The sequence below is a fragment of the Armigeres subalbatus genome, chromosome 2 (genome assembly GCF_024139115.2).
Source record: "Armigeres subalbatus isolate Guangzhou_Male chromosome 2, GZ_Asu_2, whole genome shotgun sequence".
NCBI classification, from domain to species: Eukaryota; Metazoa; Arthropoda; class Insecta; order Diptera; family Culicidae; genus Armigeres; species Armigeres subalbatus.
The window spans coordinates 411,717,387-411,737,357 of NC_085140.1; positions in this window are offsets into that span (position 1 = coordinate 411,717,387).

The window sequence follows — 19,971 nt, forward strand, 5'->3', positions numbered from 1 at the left end:
TTTTGACCTCTCTTATGTGTTTTTCTTGTTACATTTCATTATACAAGAGAAAGGCACCATCACCGCTAGGTGGATTATTCTGGGTTTTTCTTTAAGATACGCGAAATAATCAGCCATCGCAATTTTGTGAAAATCGCAATGGATTGAAAACCTGCCGCTCATGAATATTCTAATTTTCTCTACTATAGCCCCAAACGTTCCTTTACCTTCGATAACCGACTATAGAATTAATTTTGTGGTAAACCATAGGTTACCGATTTCTGCTCAAGTTTTAACCATGCCATCGAAGCTCACACTAAAACAAACTAACGAACTCCATCGCACAAGTTGACCGACCGCCGCGCGGTTTTCTGATGGAGTCCCCGAAAGGCCAAAGATCGAATTGGGTCATATGCATTACTACTGTTATTATTTTCGGTCGTGCGCAAAATCAAATTCACCTCGATCAGCATAGAGTTCGCTGCAAGAACTTCACCGCCACTGATTCGAAAGACACGAATGTGCGAGGCTAGATAATTTATCGAGTTAAGTAAACAACAACGACCGAAACAAAACCGGGCAAGGGGCCCGGCTTGACTCCTGCGGTCAACGCCGATGACGACAGGGACGACGAGGCACAGTGGCCGAAAACTGAGCAACAGTTTTTTCTCTGAATTTAGACTTAGTTAGATGGATCGGCACAATGATTAGAAAGAATTATAAATATTCACTCATCCAACCGAACAAACAGTTGAGTGATTGAATGGGTAATTGCTTTTTAATATTGAACGAAACTCTACGCCCTTTGACTTTATACAAAACTGCTCTCATTTCCAATGGTTAACAAAATTCCTATACTTAGCCAAACGAAAACATGGGTCTACGATTTCGATTTCAATAGAAGTTTTTCTAATAATCCGCCACTGAGCAAAATCAGCAGTCATGGTGGTGATGGTGTTGACCAAAAAAATTAAATTAAAAATTCCTTAGGAAAGCCACACGATCAGCCAGAAGTGGCCCATAATCTTAAGTCACAATGGACGAAGGGGTCAACCCGGGTAGTTTGGATCCTTTGTGAATGCGACACTCAAAGGCAATGGCCTACCACGCCGACCGGCAGGGTGCGAGGTGATCACAGATTGAACCGTTAGGGTGGTTTATCGGTTACCGTTGTTAACCACGACGACGGGGATTGTTTGTTTACCGGCTGGCTTAAGTGTTCGATCTGGGAGATCCGATAGCAGGCGCGTGAAATGCGGAGCAAGGTTACGGCAAGAGCCAGATAATCAGATTCGGTGTTTGATTATTGCTTGTATCTCATTATAATCGGCCGCTCACTTGTTAGCAACGGGGTGTGTTTGCATGCTTTGAGTTTTGAATGGAACGATCTGTATCGATCGAGATGGGATTAATTTGTAAACTGATAATGATTTTATGAACACGTGTTGCCTTTTTCATTTCAGCTCTTTGTAGCCTGATCCGTTTACGCTCTAAAGAGGGTGCTACGGAAGGCTCTGGAATTCTCTAATTCTTTTAACACATTGTCGATAATCGGCTATATAGCTTCATTAAGATTGTTATTAAATATAGTATTTGCATAAATATACATTTTAATATCACATACTTACTCGAAGCAGGTGTTCACCGTACACCAGATTTTGGAGGAGTACCGCGAATATAATACATCGTGTTCATCTATTAATCGATTTCAAAGTCGTAGCACGGATTTCCGGATAATCTGAAACGGTTGATCATGGCGACTATATGTCGGGTGATGTGCGTAATTCGAGATTAAGGGGCATAATCAAGTGCCTTTGAAACGCGCAGAGGGCTAAAGCATGATGGTCTTTCGTACCTGTTACTCAACATCGCTATTTAGGGGGCCGCATAAAGTCAGGGATTGACACAAGTGGTAGCTTTGAGAATTTGAAGGAAGTCTACATCAGCTTGAAGAGGCAAGCGAGGACACGAGACCTGGACGATGCTCGTGGAGGACCAACGCGCACTTCGAGTTTTCGGAAAAAGTGCTGCGAATCATCTATGGTGGAGGGTAGATGGCGGACGGTACGTGGAGTACGAGTTGCATCAGCTCTTGGGAGAACCATCCACTGCTTGTTCACTGATCCAAAAGTCTTTTACCAACATGTATGATAAATTACTTTAATCCCTTCAAATCTTATGGGTAGTAAGCACTGCAAAAGTACGTTGCAAACATATAGAAAAAGAAATAGTTAATAAATGAATCTGCGCATCCACACCGCGAAAAACGGACTTCGGTGGGCCGAGCGCATAGCCAATATATTGAACAGTAATCCGATGAGAACGGCATTCGATAACGATCTGACGGGCATAAGAAGGTGAAGGTGCAATTTTGAAACACATTCGATTTAGAAGTAATTGTATTTCTAGCTGTGTAGTACTGACAAGCGTTTGGGTTTCAAACTGAACTTCCATCACACGGTATAATGTTCGACGAAAACAAATGTAAATACAAGGCAAAACGGTGGAAACGGTGCCCGATATAGCAATTTCTGAATATCAGATAACGCATGCTTAAGACGTGACTTTTAAGTGCAATGAACTGTGTAAGAACCGCCCTTCACATTCTCTCTCAGCAGAATCTAGATGGAATATTGAACGGTCCAGTTTATCAACCGATATTATCAATGAATCCGATATTATAAGGATCTCTTCTTTTTGAACTACTCATCCGTTCAGAACTCGGTTCGGTCCGCAAAGCCGTCAAGTTCCCTTAAAGCTTAAAGGATTCAGTTTGTACATTATATGACGAATCTGTAGGGCTGATTTAATCGCCAAGGATGTCCCCTCTCGACCAGCCAAGTTGGCTAAGCCAGGGTCGACCAATCATTCCAAGAAGAAAAGACGTTGGTACCGTGTGGTCCATAACCATCCACGACTACTGTTCTTGAAGCGATTGTGAGTTCATTTGTGTTGCGGAAAACCCTTGATTACCCAATAGGTTAACCGATCATTGGATTGTAGGATAGTCTCTTCAGTACTCAGTTGGTATGTTACTGCTGGTTGTGGATTTGGTTTTAAAGTTTTTCGAACTTAGATGGAAATTGTGTGCAAGCACTAATATTCATGTTTTTCTATAGAGTATGCAATAATAAGAAGATCTTAAAAAGTTGACGCCACCATGCTTGAAATCCTGGCTACGCCCATACCGCCCTTGCATCATTTTACCAGAGAAAGAGAAAATTGAGAATTTGACAAGGAATTTGATAATCTTAGAGTAGGTACTATTTACTTAGCAAAATGGTATTCACGTTTGATTCAAACTAACTAGAACGTATCGAATTGATGTCAGTTCGAGTGCGTAGAATCCAAATTATTCGTGCCATACAGAGATAACACAACATTTGAAACAAATCGATAGATCTAAAGCCCTTACTTCAGGGTTCTTTTTTATGGTCAAGAACTTTTGCTCAGAACACATCCTATTGTTCGTGGCATATAGAGTTTGTACCACATTTAAAACAGGACGACAAATCTTTGGTTACACGTGCAGATCAAAAAGGCTTTTCTCCAGGATTTTTTTAATGACCAAAAAGTTATGGTATGTACACTATTCTAAGAAGCATGCACCATATTTGAAACAGGTCAATAGATCGTGTGAAAATCGCGAAAACCTGATTTTCGATTATAAGACGTTTTTAAGCGATATCCTCCAGCATATTTGATGCCATAACCATAATCTCATAACGCAAGCCACCGATCACGTATTGGTGGTGACGAAATCGAGGTTCAAGGAAAAATCGTGTACTTGGGCTCACTGGTGACCTCCGATAACGATACCAGCAGAGAAATTCGGAGATGCATCATGGCAGGAAATCGTACGTACTTTGGACTCCACAAAACGCACCGATCGAATAGAGTTCGCCGCCGTACCAAATTGACTATCTACAAAACGCTTAATAGACCGGTAGTTCTCTACGGGGCCCTCCTTAGCCGTGCGGTAAGATGCGCGGCTACAAAGCAAGACCATGCTGAGGGTGGCTGTGTTCGATTCCCGGTGCCTGTCTAGGCAGTTTTCGGATTGGAAATTGTCTCGACTTCCCCAGGCATGAAACTATCATCGTGTTAGCCACATGATATACGAATGCGAAAATGGTACCTTGGCTTAGAAACCTCACAGTTAACCCTTCCATTACCAATCCCCCTTTTGAAAACGAAAATAAAAATCTTTTTGGCTGTAACTTTTTTTGTCTTTTGATCTTTTTTTTCGCAATTTTAACCAAAAGATGCGGAATGTATTCAAGTTTCAGGTGCTCTACGTTTTTTTTTTGGGACTGGCCACTTGATACCGGAGTTATTCCGGATTTAAAATGGGTGTTAGCTTTTAACCATATGCCAGAACGCATACTTCGGAAATGATTATTTTAGATATTTTGAAGAGAAACGACATAAACTATATCAAATTTGATAGGTCCAAAATATGGCCTGTCTTCCGGAATCCGGTCGTTCCGCCGGAATCTGTTACGGGGTCACTACACGGAAATAGGCGAATACCATCATGCGACATATCAAACTTCATGATTTCAAAAGTTTTTACATTCTATGGTAGTTTTGTACTTCCTGTACCGTATTTGAACCGATTGGAATCGGTAAACTGATTTACCGAGTACCGGCTCAAGGCACAATTTTGCGAAATAAGCTAACCCCATCATGCGGCGTTTCGAACTTCATGATTTCAAAAGAAATGGTATTCTACGGTAGTTTTGTACTCCCTAAACCGTATTTGAACCCATTGGAACCGGTAAACAGATTTGCCGAGTAACGGTTCAAGGGTCTATTTTGGGAAACCTTGGTAAAAAGGTAGAAAAAATGGTTCGATGACATTGCAGATGTCGTTATTGAAATGGCTGGGAACAAAAGAAGGCTGAGGCTCCCTCAGCTGCACTGAAAGGGGGTTCACTGAGGGGGTGGGACTTGTATCCGAAGAAGGTCCGTTCGCCGTAGGCAGAGCCAGATCTATATCGCGTGGTACAGACCTGCATCCTTCAGGAAGCAAAAGAGTGCAGACGTATTAGCTTCATCATCAGCTAGCGCATCCCGGATGCTAGCTGAAATGATTGCTGGAGTGGTCAAATTTCGGGCACCTGCATACAAAGTGCTCCACGCTGTTCCAAACCTCGCAAAAGTCACATTCCGACCGGAAAGGACCCCCACCCTGGTATGCCCGGTAAAGAGTCTGGATATCTGGTCTGCTGTATTTGCGAGGTCAGGTCGTGTCAGGGACCAGTGGTGCTTTTCACCTTCTTTAGGGGTAGAACGTTGTTGCTGTTCCAAGCCCGGGCCCGGGCTCGGGGGCAGCAGGGACAGTAGGGACAGCATGGACCATGTCCAAGGGCTTGACGACCCCTCCCCATCTGTCTGCGAGTCAGGGAGATCTGCCTAGGGCGTGGTGGGATGTAGCAGTGGGCTCTGCGAAAATCCCTCCCAAAATGCCACGAGTGCCCGTAAGCAGACTCTATCAAAGCGACTGTGTGCCGCTTCAAAAGCACAAGCCCAGGGAGTGCCAATTGGCATGGGGAGTGTCCCTACTCCGGTAGGGTAGCGCGTGAGCTGCTTCGGCAGGGAGTGAGTGATCTGGTGGTGCTGAGGCAGGAGTGTCATAGCGCGTCACCGCTATTGTCACCTCTAAGCGCAGCAGAAGTCTGAGTATGGACTGCACATGCTAAGGTAAGAGTGTCGTAGCGTAGTATCGTTGATTGGTCCCTACATACCGCTATCGACACCTCGAGGCATGGCAGTGGAGTGTTAGAGTGAGTTGGGGAGTGTCCCTACTTCGGTAGGGTAGCGCGTGAGCTGCTTCGGCAGAGAGTGAGTGATCTGGTTGTGCTGAGGCAGGAGTGTCGCATAGCGTGTCGCCGCTATTGTCACCTCGAAGCGCAGCAGAAGTCTGAGTATGGACTGCACATGCCGAGGTAGGGAGTCGAGGTACCCATCGACACCTCGAGGCATTGCTGCGGAGCGTTAGAGTGAGCACCCGAAAAAGGGTCACATGGAGCGAATGATCTTTGGAGAAGCTGCTTCGGCGGCAGAGTAGCAGTGGGTTGTACCCACACACCTACAGTTGTGCACATGTGGTGCATGGGGAGTGTCCCTGCTTCGGCAGGGTAGCGTGTGGTCTGCTTCGGCAGTGGTGTGATTGATCTGCTCGTGCTGAGGTAGGAGTGTCGTAGCGTAATATCTGTAGGCCCAGGCAGTTACCGCTATTGACACCTCGAGGCATGGAGCATCCAAGTAAGACTCAAATGGAGTGAATGGTGTGCGAGCACCCAAGTCAGTCTCGCGTGGGACGAGTGCCTGTGTGAGCGATAATGAGCGAGTACGCTTAGTACTGCCATCCCCCCAGAAGTAGTACTGCGAGGTAGTTCCTGGGGGAAACGATGGTGGAGCCCAAGGGAGTTTAGTCGATATTACCGGTATGGTCGAGTCCGACACTCCAGTACACTTCCGTGTGGTAGTTTGGCAACTACAATGCACGTGTACTGGGTTAGTGTGTAAATGCATTCTCCCTCGTAAAAAAAAAAAAAAAAAGCCCGGGCCCAGTCCTGGCCGACGACACTTTTTGTCTATTTTTTTACGTCGGCCAGCGGTACGGAACGGGTATAGAGCGAGCCTTCATGCCCCACGTAGGCAAGAGTGTCAGCTTTCACATTTCCCCTAAAGCCGCAGTGGCCGGGAATCCAGGCGAAACAGGTGCCTGGTCCCATACCTGCAAGGATTCCTTGGATCCACTGGTGCTTTGGTGTGTGGCTTTGGAGGGTAGCCACCACACTGGCCGAGTCCGTATGGATCGCAATCGGTTTGTTTGCTGGAAGGGTTGCAGCTACGAAGATGGCTGCAGCTTCGGCGGAAAATACGCTGCACTGAGACGGTAGGCTCTCGGACTGGCTAGATTGGTACCGGAATCACCTCTGCTAGAGACGGAGCCATCTGTGTACCTTATGGTATGGTTCAAGAAGCGAGTAGCAACGAGCTTGATGACTGACTTTCTTAGGTCCTCGGAGTTGTTGCCTCTCCGGAAGCGCGCGGCGTTGGAGTTTTCGATTTTGACGGGAGGCATTGACCAGCTTCGTGCTCCGTGCCAGTGGATGCGCGCCACTGGGGGGAGACAAACACCATGGCAAACATGGCCCCGGATGCACTTATACTCATTCATAGTAAAGCCAATGGAGGCGGCCCAGCGGTGGATTGCGCTAACCGCCACTTGTGCTTTAATCCTAGTTCGCCCGGGAGTTCCACCTACGACAACCAGGAGGATGTCGTCGGCGTAGACAGATGGACGTTGGCCGGTAGTATGCTGAAGACCCCGTTCATTGCAATTAGGAAAAGGGTGACCGCAAGACCCGACCCTTGGGGGACCCCAGTTCCTCGGCATACTCTCCGAATGCAGAGCCGCCAATGAGGACCGTGAAGGTCCTTCCGGTCAAGAAGGCATATAAAGGCAAGCGTGTTGCCAGTGATGCCCCATTCTTGTAATTTGTTGAGAACAAGGATGTTATCGATCATTTAGTAATCTGCGTTCGATCATTTAGTGGTTTGTCAATAACTCATTCCAGAGGCTAGATTTCAAAATGTGTTGTATGGTGGACTTTTAGTGCGAAGCTTTTTCTACAACTCTCCTTAACAGATCGATGTTCGAATTCCACTGCTAAAGGAGTTACGGTGCTAGTTGCTATACTTATACTAAATGATAACAAAATATGCAATTATTTAGTTTAAGTTACTGCTACTAGCGCTATAGCTCCGTTATTGGTGGAATTCAAATAATGAACTATTAGGCAGAGTTGTACATAAACCTTTGCATTAGAAGTCCACCATACAACACATTTTGAAATTTAGCATCTGAAATGAGTTATTGAAAAACTACTAAATGATCGAAGGCAGATTACTAAATCATCGATAACATCCTTGGTTGAGAACCAGGGGTGTCCAAGTCCTGCTGAAGGCTTTGGCAATGTTTAGCGAAGCCAGGTCAAATTGCTTGCCTTCGTTATACGCACTCTGCAGCACACTACCCAGGTCGGCAAAGTATGTGCTGGTGCCATACCCTGGGCGAAAGACGTGCTGTTAAAAGCCGAATCTTCCATCTGCTTCCAATTTTTCACGGAGCTGGCAGTTGACCATCTTTTCCATGGTTTTACAGGCATAGGAGGTGAGGGAGATCGGTCGACACTTGGAGGGATCCCGATCCGTCGTGTGATTTTGGGGATGGGGATCACATGGCTTTTCCTCCACTCGTCGGAAAAGTGCGGCTCTCCCAAATGTCGTTGACGAGTTTGAGAAGATAGGGTTTAGCGTCTGGAGGAGGCCGTTTCAGCATGGGATACTCCAACTGAAATCATGAAAATGTATATGCCGCATGATGGGATTCAGATCTGGATGGATCGGTACTGAAACTGAAACATATTTTTGCTTCTTCTTATGAGCTCTGAATTCGTTTTTATACAGAGATCTGATTTCGTTGCAGCAGATCCACCAAATTCGTATCCGCTTCTTTCCTAATTAATAAGCGCTCTGGAGCTTGGAGATTCATGTCGTCGGCTTCGAAACCAGCATAAGAATGAGTACATCTTGAAGTCTAGTCTAGAAGACTTTCTCGTATCTGGTTTTCCCATGGAAGTGATAATTCTGAAACATCTGGAACCGTAACGAAAGGCTCTGATATCCATTCCGCAAAACATTCTTCCGAAAACAACCAGTTCCATTTCGGCTCAGAAAGTGAATGAAACTTGTGAGAACCCGATCATGTTGTCCGCCCACCTGGTCGTAAATTGCACCTACCATAAAACCACCTAGTTTATCATCAACGCAGCACGGGAGCTGTTTGTTTTTATTAATTTATATAAATAATATGTAAAAATCTGTCGCATTCAAATGAACCGATTGGCCACCGCCGACCGATACCGTTGTTTCAAACACTGTTCAAATGTTATTCGTCTGAAAAGAAATAAAACCATCGGCGAACAGTAGCCAGCAGGGGGTATAATTTTGGGGTTCTCACTACATGCCCTGGAGCCAGATTGAAGATGAGCCCACTCCACCGACATTCGAGCTTTTACCCGGGTGTCGGTTATCGACCGTCGACAATCTTCCACACGCAGCTTCCGAAGAAAAGCCAATTGATTGGTGGTGCGACCAGCAACGTCCAGCCAGCGTGCGGTGCGGTAGGTTATCGATGCACCGATCGATCGATGGCTCGGGGGCCTGAAAATGGACACCTTTGCCGAACAAGTGCTCATCCGACAACCAGAGCCGTGGCGATTTTGACGACGTCTGCCTGGAACCTGTTGTCATGGCTCTGAAGGTGGCCAACGATTCGAGCTGCAGAGCACCCGGTGCTGCCCAAATAAAAAAAAATGTGTCTAAGCAACGATCGTATCGGGGGGCGATGAACGACCGGCCGAAATGAGGATGCTCATTTTATTGGGAGTTTTACGAGTTGAAAATGGGCGAAAATTAATTTCTTCGCTTCCATGAAGCAGTCAGCAGCGGGTTTGCGACCGTGTGAGGAGTGTTATTAATATTCATCAAAGCTCTCTTCAAGGAGGACGATAATATCGAGCATCAGTGGGTCAGTGTTGAATAGCACATGTGTGATAGCGATGCTTTCAAATTGATAACGGTCCGATGGGATGGGAGTTGCGAGTGAAGAAGCTATAGCTGTAATTTAGGTGAATGGGATTTTTGATATTCGTAGAACTGATAAGAAGTCACTTGACTCGATGGCTTCCAAGGAGGATATTTAACGGCGTTTAAAACTGCGGGCCATCCCCGATTTCAAGCGAACTGATTTCGCGTGGTCATAGAAAAAAGTTATCAATTAAAATGATTGGTATTACTGCCTCTGTGGGCCGGGCTTCAAGCTCACGTGGCAACGATCAGCTATTATTACCTTCTTAAATTTCATGAATGAATCCCATTAAGCTATTTGGGTTCATTAGGGAAGATTCGAATGATAATGTTTGAGGTAAATCGCTTCTCTTATCTAACTTTCATGTACCCATCAATGGGTGTATCTTCTCACGTAAGAGAACAAGAAATGGACCAAAGAAAGTAGGATGGTAAACTGAAAAAAAAATATCACCGTGTATGACTGTATAAAGGTACAGACTTAGATTAATAACAAATTACCTTAGTTAGTTTCTTTTCAAACAAATTAGAATTAAATCTGCGATTCCAATAGAAGCGCTATTGAAGCTTGATCGTAACCTCATTCAATTCGGCAACTTAGAAACTCAATTGATTTCTTACCAGACTGAATCTTACTTATCAAAGATGGATATTGGATATTCATTGATTTCTTGTGTTTTTTACCAGTCTATTTCAACTTTTCTAGCGCTCAAACTATGTATGCATAGTGAAAGGACCCAGTGCCCTCAAAAAAATCACCTGGACCTAATACAGGCTTTTTGCTCGTCGGTCGTCGATTCGGATGTACCCAGGGATTCGCAGAAAAAACGTCGGCCCCGATTCTCTGGCTAGTGAAATATACATTTGAGCTGAGTCGAACAGTATGACATTTTAAGATTTTACGATATACACGAGTATCCTGTTATGAAATGACTTCTGAACATAAAAAATATCTTTCGGCATAATTTTTCCGACAATCGAAAAGAGTTGAATTCTTCATCAAACGTTTGTGTTTTTTAAAGATTAATTCCTAGTTACTTGGTATCCAGCCGGTGAAATCTTAACCCAACTGCAATGAAAACTCGTCACATTATGCACCATTTGACTTTCCTACTATATCTCCTTTCGCTGCAATAGAAAGGATCACCTCACGCTTGACTCCTATCACGCAAAATGGCAATGCATATTCATCGTCATCATCGCTTAGCCCACCCAACTTTCCGGTTACAATAGAGGTTACAAACTCTTCGATTCAATTCATTCAAAAACTCCCACGCGATAGACGTTTCTCGCTTCGGTCCTTCCCAAGTGGAAAGTGCAATGTTGCAACAACAGCTTGAACAGCTCGGTGCAACATGCAAAACCATCGCATTTGCACTCCAGCCAGCGGTCGTGGATGGCTTTCGTTCATTCATTTTCCTCCTCTGGTCGACGAAAAAACGGTAAAGTTCAATTTGGTGTCTCCCCCCGCCACCGTCGTCGGCATCTTCCTCGGAATCCGATTATCTCCCGCATTCACAGAGATGATGATTAAAAATCTCCTATAAAATTTAACTATTGTAATAGATTTTAATCGATCGTGTTTACTTTTTTTCGCGCTGAGCACTCTCCTCCCTGAGGCCTTCAGGAGAATCGGATGCCATATATGGACCACCGCCGGGTGCAGGATGGGAGATCGCCCCAGTGCAAGAATGGTGTCTATTTTTCACCTCTAAAGTACTACCCATTAAACACCATCACCACCGATCCGACGAAGGGACCGACGACGACGACGGTCGCGAGACCCCCCCTGTGACTGAATGGATTCGATCATGCAAGTTGGGTACTCCCAAATGGAGTGGCTTTGATGAAGCTAGGAAATGAGGGGCCAGGTTTTCCCATTCCTCAACATTTTATAAAAAAAAAATAATTCAACTACTACAAAATAAGAACATCCTCTAATTATAATTCAGATTTATTTTTCAAGTTGATTATTGATTATTCGCGATCAGCAAATATCATCAGATAAGCAGCACAAAATAACCAGCAACGCCTGTGTCAGAGGTAGGTACTTACGTGCCAGATTGGGGGTCTATTACAATGTGAGGTCCTCACGAAGTCACTCAGGGTTCCTTCGTTGGGTAGTCCGGAGAGACGATGGTGAACATTAAAATAGTTTGAAGAAGGTGGCAAATAGCTCGAAAGCATGTCCGCACTTAGAGCCTATTTCAACTGCTGCGGCTTCGAATGAGGAGGAAAGTTTATCGAAGTGGCAAAATCTTTTGCACAGTATAGCGAGCGGTCGGTTGACGGGATGGGGCTACCTTATAAGGGGGAGAAGTTCGGTGACACAGCTTGGGTGGCGGCCAAATGTGGCTGCGGTTATGTGCCGAGACAGAAATGGTGTTTTAGGTTTAGAACAGGAAACGGTACCACCCCTATTAGAGATGGCGATAGACACGAGCCTGCGCACTGCAGTTTGCTAATAAGGTGTTGATTTTTGCGCAGTAATGTGGCTCCACATTAATAGTTCAAGGTCAAATCAATAGCCTGCTGGACAAAGGCTTGGTGTTGGTATATAGAAATTGCATTGGTGGCAGGCCCTCATACAAATCCCTGACAAAATCTGAGATTGCGTTCAAAACTTCACCACAGAGTCATTTTGAAACGTTGAATTCATTTTGAGGTTAAAATGGTTATCCAACATACTTTATGTTATCCAAGGACTTCCGCAAGCCCAGGCCCTAGGATCTAGATCAAAGACAGCGTCCTCATTCTAATATTGCACCAGTCAATTACCCGCTTTGGTGCAACTATGCGCAATTCACCACACTAACCACCGGAAAGTAGACAAAAAAATAGATTTTAATACATAATACCAGATCTTTTCGAATATTTCCCAAAAAAGATTAGCCAAATTTTATTTTCCCATACATATTTGTTCGAGAGACACTTTACGGAATGAACTTCAACAAGACACCAAAAATTTAATTTACAAGCCAAAATGAAAAAAAAAATTGGAACTAGCTCACTCAATATATATGTTATATTTAAAAAATATGGGCCTCACGAAAATCACGAAAAAAAAAATTGAGGTTTTGTATTATCATACCACTGTTATATCGAAATGTGAATAACAAAAGGTCAAAATATCCTTTAGTTGAAGTTTTAAAATAAATTGTTAAGATAAGCGACCACATTTACGTGCTGATAATGAAGCGCAAATTCTTCAACTATTGCCTGATCAGTATCTATGCTTCAACGAACGATAAGCCTTATGAAGTGACATATCTCATTTGGCCGAATGCCGTTTGGCAGAAAGGTTCTTCTGGACCAGCGGTTCTCAACCTGGGGTACATGTACCCCTGGGGGTACCTTCGCTGGCCCTAGGGGGTCTTCTTCTTCTTCTTCAATGGCTCTACATTCCAACTGGAACTTGGCCTAGCTTTTCAACTTAGTATTCTATTAGCATTTCCTCAGTTATTAATTGAAAGCTTTTCTATGCCCGCCATTGCATGAGTATGTATCTTGTGTGGCAAGTACAATGGATACACTATGCCCAGGGTGTCGAGAATGTTTCCAACCCGAAAACATTCTAGACCGGACCGAGAATCGAATTCGCCATCTCCGGATTGGCAATCCTACGCCTTTTTTCGCTAGGATACTGGAGACCCTAGGGGGTACCTCGGATAAAATCCGTAATGGCGGACGTATTACAATTCCAATAAAAACTCATTTATGAAGTTTTGAGACTTCTGTTTTCATAACTTTGTCTTAAACTTGTAAATAATATGCATGGCGATCAATAAATCAAAGTCAATTGAACCCTGCCTTCAACAAATAACACAGTGTAAAACTCTTCAATGCAATCTTCCTGATCGAAACAAAATATTGAATAATATGTTAAGAATAAGCTTCTGAGCTAAAATCTACAGTCTAAAGGTACGAAAGTCATGAAAGCTTTTTCTCGGAAGCCTTCTTCCAAGTAGCCCAGAAGCATTCACAGATAAAAATATGTTGGGGTTTTTAATGTTTTTTTATGCACATTTTTGGAGCATGCAAATAAGCGTAACAATCAATCTGTCTGTCTTGGTAGGCACTCTGTGTTCTTAACCGCTACTGTGCCGTGATCTACTGTGGTACTCTGCTGTACAGAGTCCGCACAGAATCTATTTTTAGATGTCCATAATTCGTTATTGTTGTCGTTGCCAGTCCATATCATCGTGAGTCCATTGTGTTCATTTGTCCATGTGGTGAATCCAGTGATCGTTGCTTTGTTCGGTTGCCATTAATTGAAGAACGTTGGAGGAATGCCTCCGAGAAGAACAGTTTTGTCAGTCGTCATCAGGCAGCCGTGTCGGTGAGAAGCGTTCCCCAAAACGCCACCGTACGGACTGCACTTTTGGCGACTGGCAAGGGTTTGGTGGAGGGGCTGGGAATCGGACCCATGACCATTCGCTTATGAGGCGAACGTGTAGCCAACTACGCTGCGGGACCCCCTTGTCTCACTGATCTTTTAAATAAAAAAAATTAAATTGTTCTTGCTTGTAAAATCCAGTCAAACTTAATTGAATGCAATTCGAATGCAATTTTACACGTCGTTGAATTTTCAAAACTATTTGCTATGATCCTCCTTTCAAGAGGCTCGGAAGCCTCCTTTCAAGAGGCTCGGAAGCCTCCTTTCAAGAGGCTCGGAAGCCTCCTTTCAAGAGGCTCGGAAGCCTCCTTTCAAGAGGCTCGGAAGCCTCCTTTCAAGAGGCTCGGAAGCCTCCTTTCAAGAGGCTCGGAAGCCTCCTTTCAAGAGGCTCGGAAGCCTCCTTTCAAGAGGCTAGGAAGCCTCCTTTCAAGAGGCTCGGAAGCCTCCTTTCAAGAGGCTCGGAAGCCTCCTTTCAAGAGGCTCGGAAGCCTCCTTTCAAGAGGCTCAGAAGCCTCCTTTCAAGAGGCTCAGAAGCCTCCTTTCAAGAGGCTCGGAAGCCTCCTTTCAAGAGGCTCAGAAGCCTCCTTTCAAGAGGCTCAGAAGCCTCCTTTCAAGAGGCTTGGAAGCCTCCTTTCAAGAGGCTCGGAAGCCTCCTTTCAAGAGGCTCGGAAGCCTCCTTTCAAGAGGCTCAGAAGCCTCCTTTCAAGAGGCTCGGAAGCCTCCTTTCAAGAGGCTCGGAAGCCTCCTTTCAAGAGGCTCGGAAGCCTCCTTTCAAGAGGCTCGGAAGCCTCCTTTCAAGAGGCTCGGAAGCCTCCTTTCAAGAGGCTCGGAAGCCTCCTTTCAAGAGGCTCGGAAGCCTCCTTTCAAGACCCAAGCAGCACAACTTGTTCCACTACTGAACATTTCACTTTGTTGCAACAATTCGAAAAGAAACAGTCTTTGCGTATGTACCATCAAATATAACTCTCTTGCAATCTAAAAAGCGCAAGAGGTGGAGCCTACGGAAACATCCTTCGATTGCAGTAAAATTTCAATAATGTTGCAAAATACTTCAGCGGAAAAAAAATAAAATAAAATTATAAAACTGGATTCGATTTATGGATCTTGTGATTGATAGTCCTTCACTCTACCACAGCACCGTTTAACACTTCGAAGGGACTGCATGTTGACTCACCATAAAAACCATACGATTATGAAGTTTTGTACTCGGGTTTTCTGTTACTTGATTGCAACACCACCGGAAAAAAAGTGAGTTGTCAAAACGTTGAACGATGCTAAATTAAACATGAAGATACACTCAACTTATTTGCAACTTAATTTAAACAAACAAATAAATTTTGAAAGATGCATTGAAGTTACATGGTAAAAAATATGCAACTTGATGATTTTGTTTCGTGTTTGCAACATAAAGTGCAGTATTCTTTGGTTGTTTGTTTCCAAATGTCAAACACTCACTGAATTGCAATGTTAATGAAACATTGATCACAACTCGAACGTTTTTGACATCTTGATGCAACTTTTTCGTGCTTTGATGTTTTTCCAGTGCCTTTAATGAAACTGAATAGAAACAAGGTGCTTTTAGGAAGATGTTGCGTGTGCTACTTGGGGAGGCTCGGAAGCCTCCTTTCAAGAGGCTCGGAAGCCTCCTTTCAAGAGGCTCGGAAGCCTCCTTTCAAGAGGCTCGGAAGCCTCCTTTCAAGAGGCTCGGAAGCCTCCTTTCAAGAGGCTCGGAAGCCTCCTTTCAAGTGGCTCGGAAGCCTCCTTTCAAGAGGATCGGAAGCCTCCTTTCAAGAGGCTCGGAAGCCTCCTTTCAAGAGGCTCGGAAGCCTCCTTTCAAGAGGCTCGGAAGCCTCCTTTCAAGAGGCTCGGAAGCCTCCTTTCAAGTGGCTCGGAAGCCTCCTTTCAAGAGCCTCGGAAGACTCCTTTCAAGAGGCTCGGAAGCCTCCTTTCAAGAGGCTCGGAAGCCTCCTTTCAATAGGCTCGGAAGCCTCCTTTCAAGAGGCTCGGAAGCCTCCTTTCAAGAAGTTCGGAAGCCCCCTTTCAAAGACTCGGAAACCTACTTTCAAATGGCTCGGAATTATTCTTTCAAGCGGTTTAAAAAGGCTACTTTAAAAAAGCTCAGAGGCGTCTTTCAAGATGTTCAGAAGTCTCCTTTTAAGTAGCCGAAAAGCCGCCTTTAAAGGGGCTCGGAACTCTCACTTCAAGAAGTTCAGAAACATCCCTTCAGAAGGATCGGAAGACTACTTTCAAGATATTAGGAAGCTTGATGTATAAACTTAATTTGAATATGGAAGTTTTACGGAATAATGAAAATTCCAGCCCAGCTTATGGAGAGCCATACTAGCGATTCATCCCGTTAGTTTTCGGGTCCATTTTTTCATGCATCTCGTGAGTTACGATTATTTTCTTTTACAGCTAAAAATAAGGGTACCTCAATTAATGCAAAAGTTCGGAGGGTTACCTCTCAACAAAAAGGTTGAGAACCGCTGTTCTGGACGAACGCCATCTGGCTGAACGCCGTTTGGCCAAATAGTTGAGATATGTATTATTATTGAGTGTGTGAAGTGAGAAGATATCAGTAAGTAGCGAGAAGTAGAAGTGAGAAGTGAGCAAACAATATGTTCGAAGTAAGTGAGTGGTAAGTAGTGAGAAGTAAAAAGTGTGTAGCGGGAAGTTATAAGTGAAAAATGACAAGTGAGAAATGAGAAATGAGTAGTGTGAAGTTATTGGTGAGAAGTGAGGTGTGACAGGTGAGAAGCAATAAGTGAGTCCTACTTAACGAAGTGAGAGAATAAAATGAAGAATAAACATAGAATAAGTGAAAAGGAAGAAGGAAGAGGGAAAGAGGAAGAAGAAGAATAAAAAGAAAGAAGGAAGAGGGAAAAGAAAGAAGGAAGAGGGAAAAAAAATATGAAGGAAAAGGAGGGAAAGAAGAGAAAAGAAAGAAGGAAGAAGGGAGAAGAAGAAGGACGAAGGAAGAAGGAGGATTAAAGAAAGAAGAAATAAGAAGTAAGAAGAGAAAAAAGAAGAAAAAGAACAAAAAAGGAAGAAGGAGGAAGAAAGAAGGACGAAGGGATAAAGAAGAAAGAAGATGAATGAAGAAAGAAGATGAATGAAGAAAGAATAAACAATAAAGAAGGAAGAATAAAAAAGAGAGAAGAAAGAAGAAAAAGTAAGAAGAAAGACGATAGAAGAAAGAAGATAGAAAATAGAAGAAAGAAGATAGAAGATAGAAGATAGAAGATAGAAGAAAGAAGAAAGAAAAAAGAAAGAAGAAAGTAGAAAGAAGATGTAACCGTTCGCAAAATCGTATGAGGTTTTATATAACTTTGGTGGCTTAAGCGCCACTCTCGCGTGCGAGAGACCACCAGTCTGTTGATTTGCCCGAGTTTCTTGAGACAATACCTCAGGGGAAATCCTTGAACGGTTGCTGGCTGAATATTCCAAACCAATTGCCAAACCACGAAAAACCAAGCTCGCTCTACTTATCCCTTTTAATACACACTTACCGCAGAGGAATAGAAGTCTGAAGAAACCAATCTTCCAACGAAACTACTGCAAACGTAGGAGAACAGTGAGTTCTAAACAGAATTGCTGAAAATGAAATCAATTGGTTCATTCGAAATGGACGGTAAACTAGACTGGGCTTATGCTAAACAGGATTTTTGTAGCGATGGCGGGGTTTCGGCGGGTACCGAAGACGGAGGGCTTTCCGGCGGGGTGCCGAAGACGGATTGCTTTCCGATGGGGTGCCGAAGACTTTGACTTTTCCGGCGACGTGCCGAAGATGGGGAACTTTCCGGCGGGGTGCCGAAGACGCTGAATTGTCCGACGTGGACGACAACGATTCGTTCGACCGTGCTGGTGAAGCCGTTGTCTCCGGAGCGTCGAATCACCGGTGGCTTGCCAGTGGGCGATCGCTGCTCCACAAGATGGCGGTGTGAGCTCGTGCGCAAAATGGCCGAATTAAAGGTGCGGAGGAAGTGGCGGCTGAACGGGAGACTTTCGATTTTTGATTCTCGAGAGCGTCCGGAATACCGTTCCCTCAAGCTAGTAGCCCACTTTCCCTTACGACCCGGCTTCAGGTAGCTTTCCGATTCTCCGGGCGAGGACTAAAAGGAAGCATGCTCTCCATCTACCTTCGACAGACTTGAAGGTTCACACGTTCCACTTTTGAAAACTTTTTAACGGAACTTAAAAACCGCGATACTGCTAGCCCTCTAGTGCGAGCGAAAATGAACGAGCTTATGGGTTTTTCTTTAGGAAACCTTGAAGGACAATTGTTTATTATTCCCAGATTTTCAAATGGTGATAGCAGTTTGGCGCCTTCTTAGATTGAGGCAAATGATTTAAAACGAGATCTATACTTTCAGGAGCCACTGCTGCACTCACTGAAGATACCACTTTGTTCAGCCGAGACCCAAACCGTACGAAACATTTCACCTCCCAAGACAGTCAAGTAGTCAGGTAAGGACGGGTTGTATTTTTGTCTCGCTTTGGATTTTGAATCGTCAAGCCAACTTAACGAATTCTAGCATTATTTTGCTTAAAAAGATAAAAACGTCCAAAGCTAAATTAATTCAAATTAAATAAAATAGGGGGAATGACGGCTTTGGCAGGTTTTGTTCTATTATTGGCAGGGGATTTTTTATGACTGACTAGGTTCAAATTTGGCCTAAACATTCTTTGCATATCAAAGAATATTGTGGCCGAATTTCATAAAATTTAGTCGACAAAAACCCCCTGCCAATAATAGAACAAAACCTGCCAAAGCCGTCTTTCCCCCTACCTACAGAAAAGAATAAAAGTAATTAATTTACAATAATTAAGCTTTAATTCAATCTAAATATTATTATGTTTAATTTAATTACAATAATAAAAACTAAGTTCAAAATTTATTTACAACTATTTGACCCGGCAGACGTTGTCCTGCATAGTAGGCGAAAATGCGCGTTGTGAACTGCCCATGCAAAATTCCCATACGAATCTTTATTTTATTTTCTTACGATTTACTCAACTTAACTAATAATTTTCGCATGAGAAAATATCATATAAACCCGTCGGAAACTATTACGAATGTAACTACTGAAGGAATTAATAAAATCCATCCAGCCGTTTTCGAACTATGCGGATACGAACACAGACCATTTCATTTTTATTATATAGGGGAATTATGGGTAAAACCGACACTGCGGGTAAAACCGACACCACTTCAAATCTCTGATTTCAAGTGATTATCGGACAAAATTTCGACACACTTTGAATAAACGTTTGATTTCTTGTATTTCTTGTCATTTTGTAACTGGTGGAGACGTGTAAAAGTCATAATAAACATATAATTAGCATTGATCACCATTGAGGAGATGAGTTATGTAAAATGTTGGCATCGGTGTATAAGCTTTTACGACAATAATTTGTTGATTTTCAGTATTTAATCCATCTCTGATCCATAATTGAACATCATTTTGTATATGTTGTGGAAAAATAGTTAACTTTTTTGATTATAAACATCCACATGTATCTCATCATTATTATGTTATCAGTTGGGGTAAATTCGACACCTACCATCGAATCACGAAATACCTCTGTTTTATTAGACTCATCATTCGCATAATATAATTCAAGTATTGGAAAACGAGGCGCCAGGGAATATAACTTAATCATAGACTGATTACATACCATATCATCATTGGACGTGACAATAGGTCTAGGGGGTAATATTGAGTCACCAAGGAAAACCTGCAGGTCGGATAACAATAGCGCTCAAAGAAGACCGTATTTTTAGGCTTATTCTGCTCTTAGATATGTTCAATCCATTCTCAAGTGTTGTTCTTTCGTGATCCATTTTCACCCCTATAAACATGTAGCTTGTCACCTACACACTCAGTTTTTATTTCTGCAGCTCGACAAAAATCCGCACAGCCGTGCGC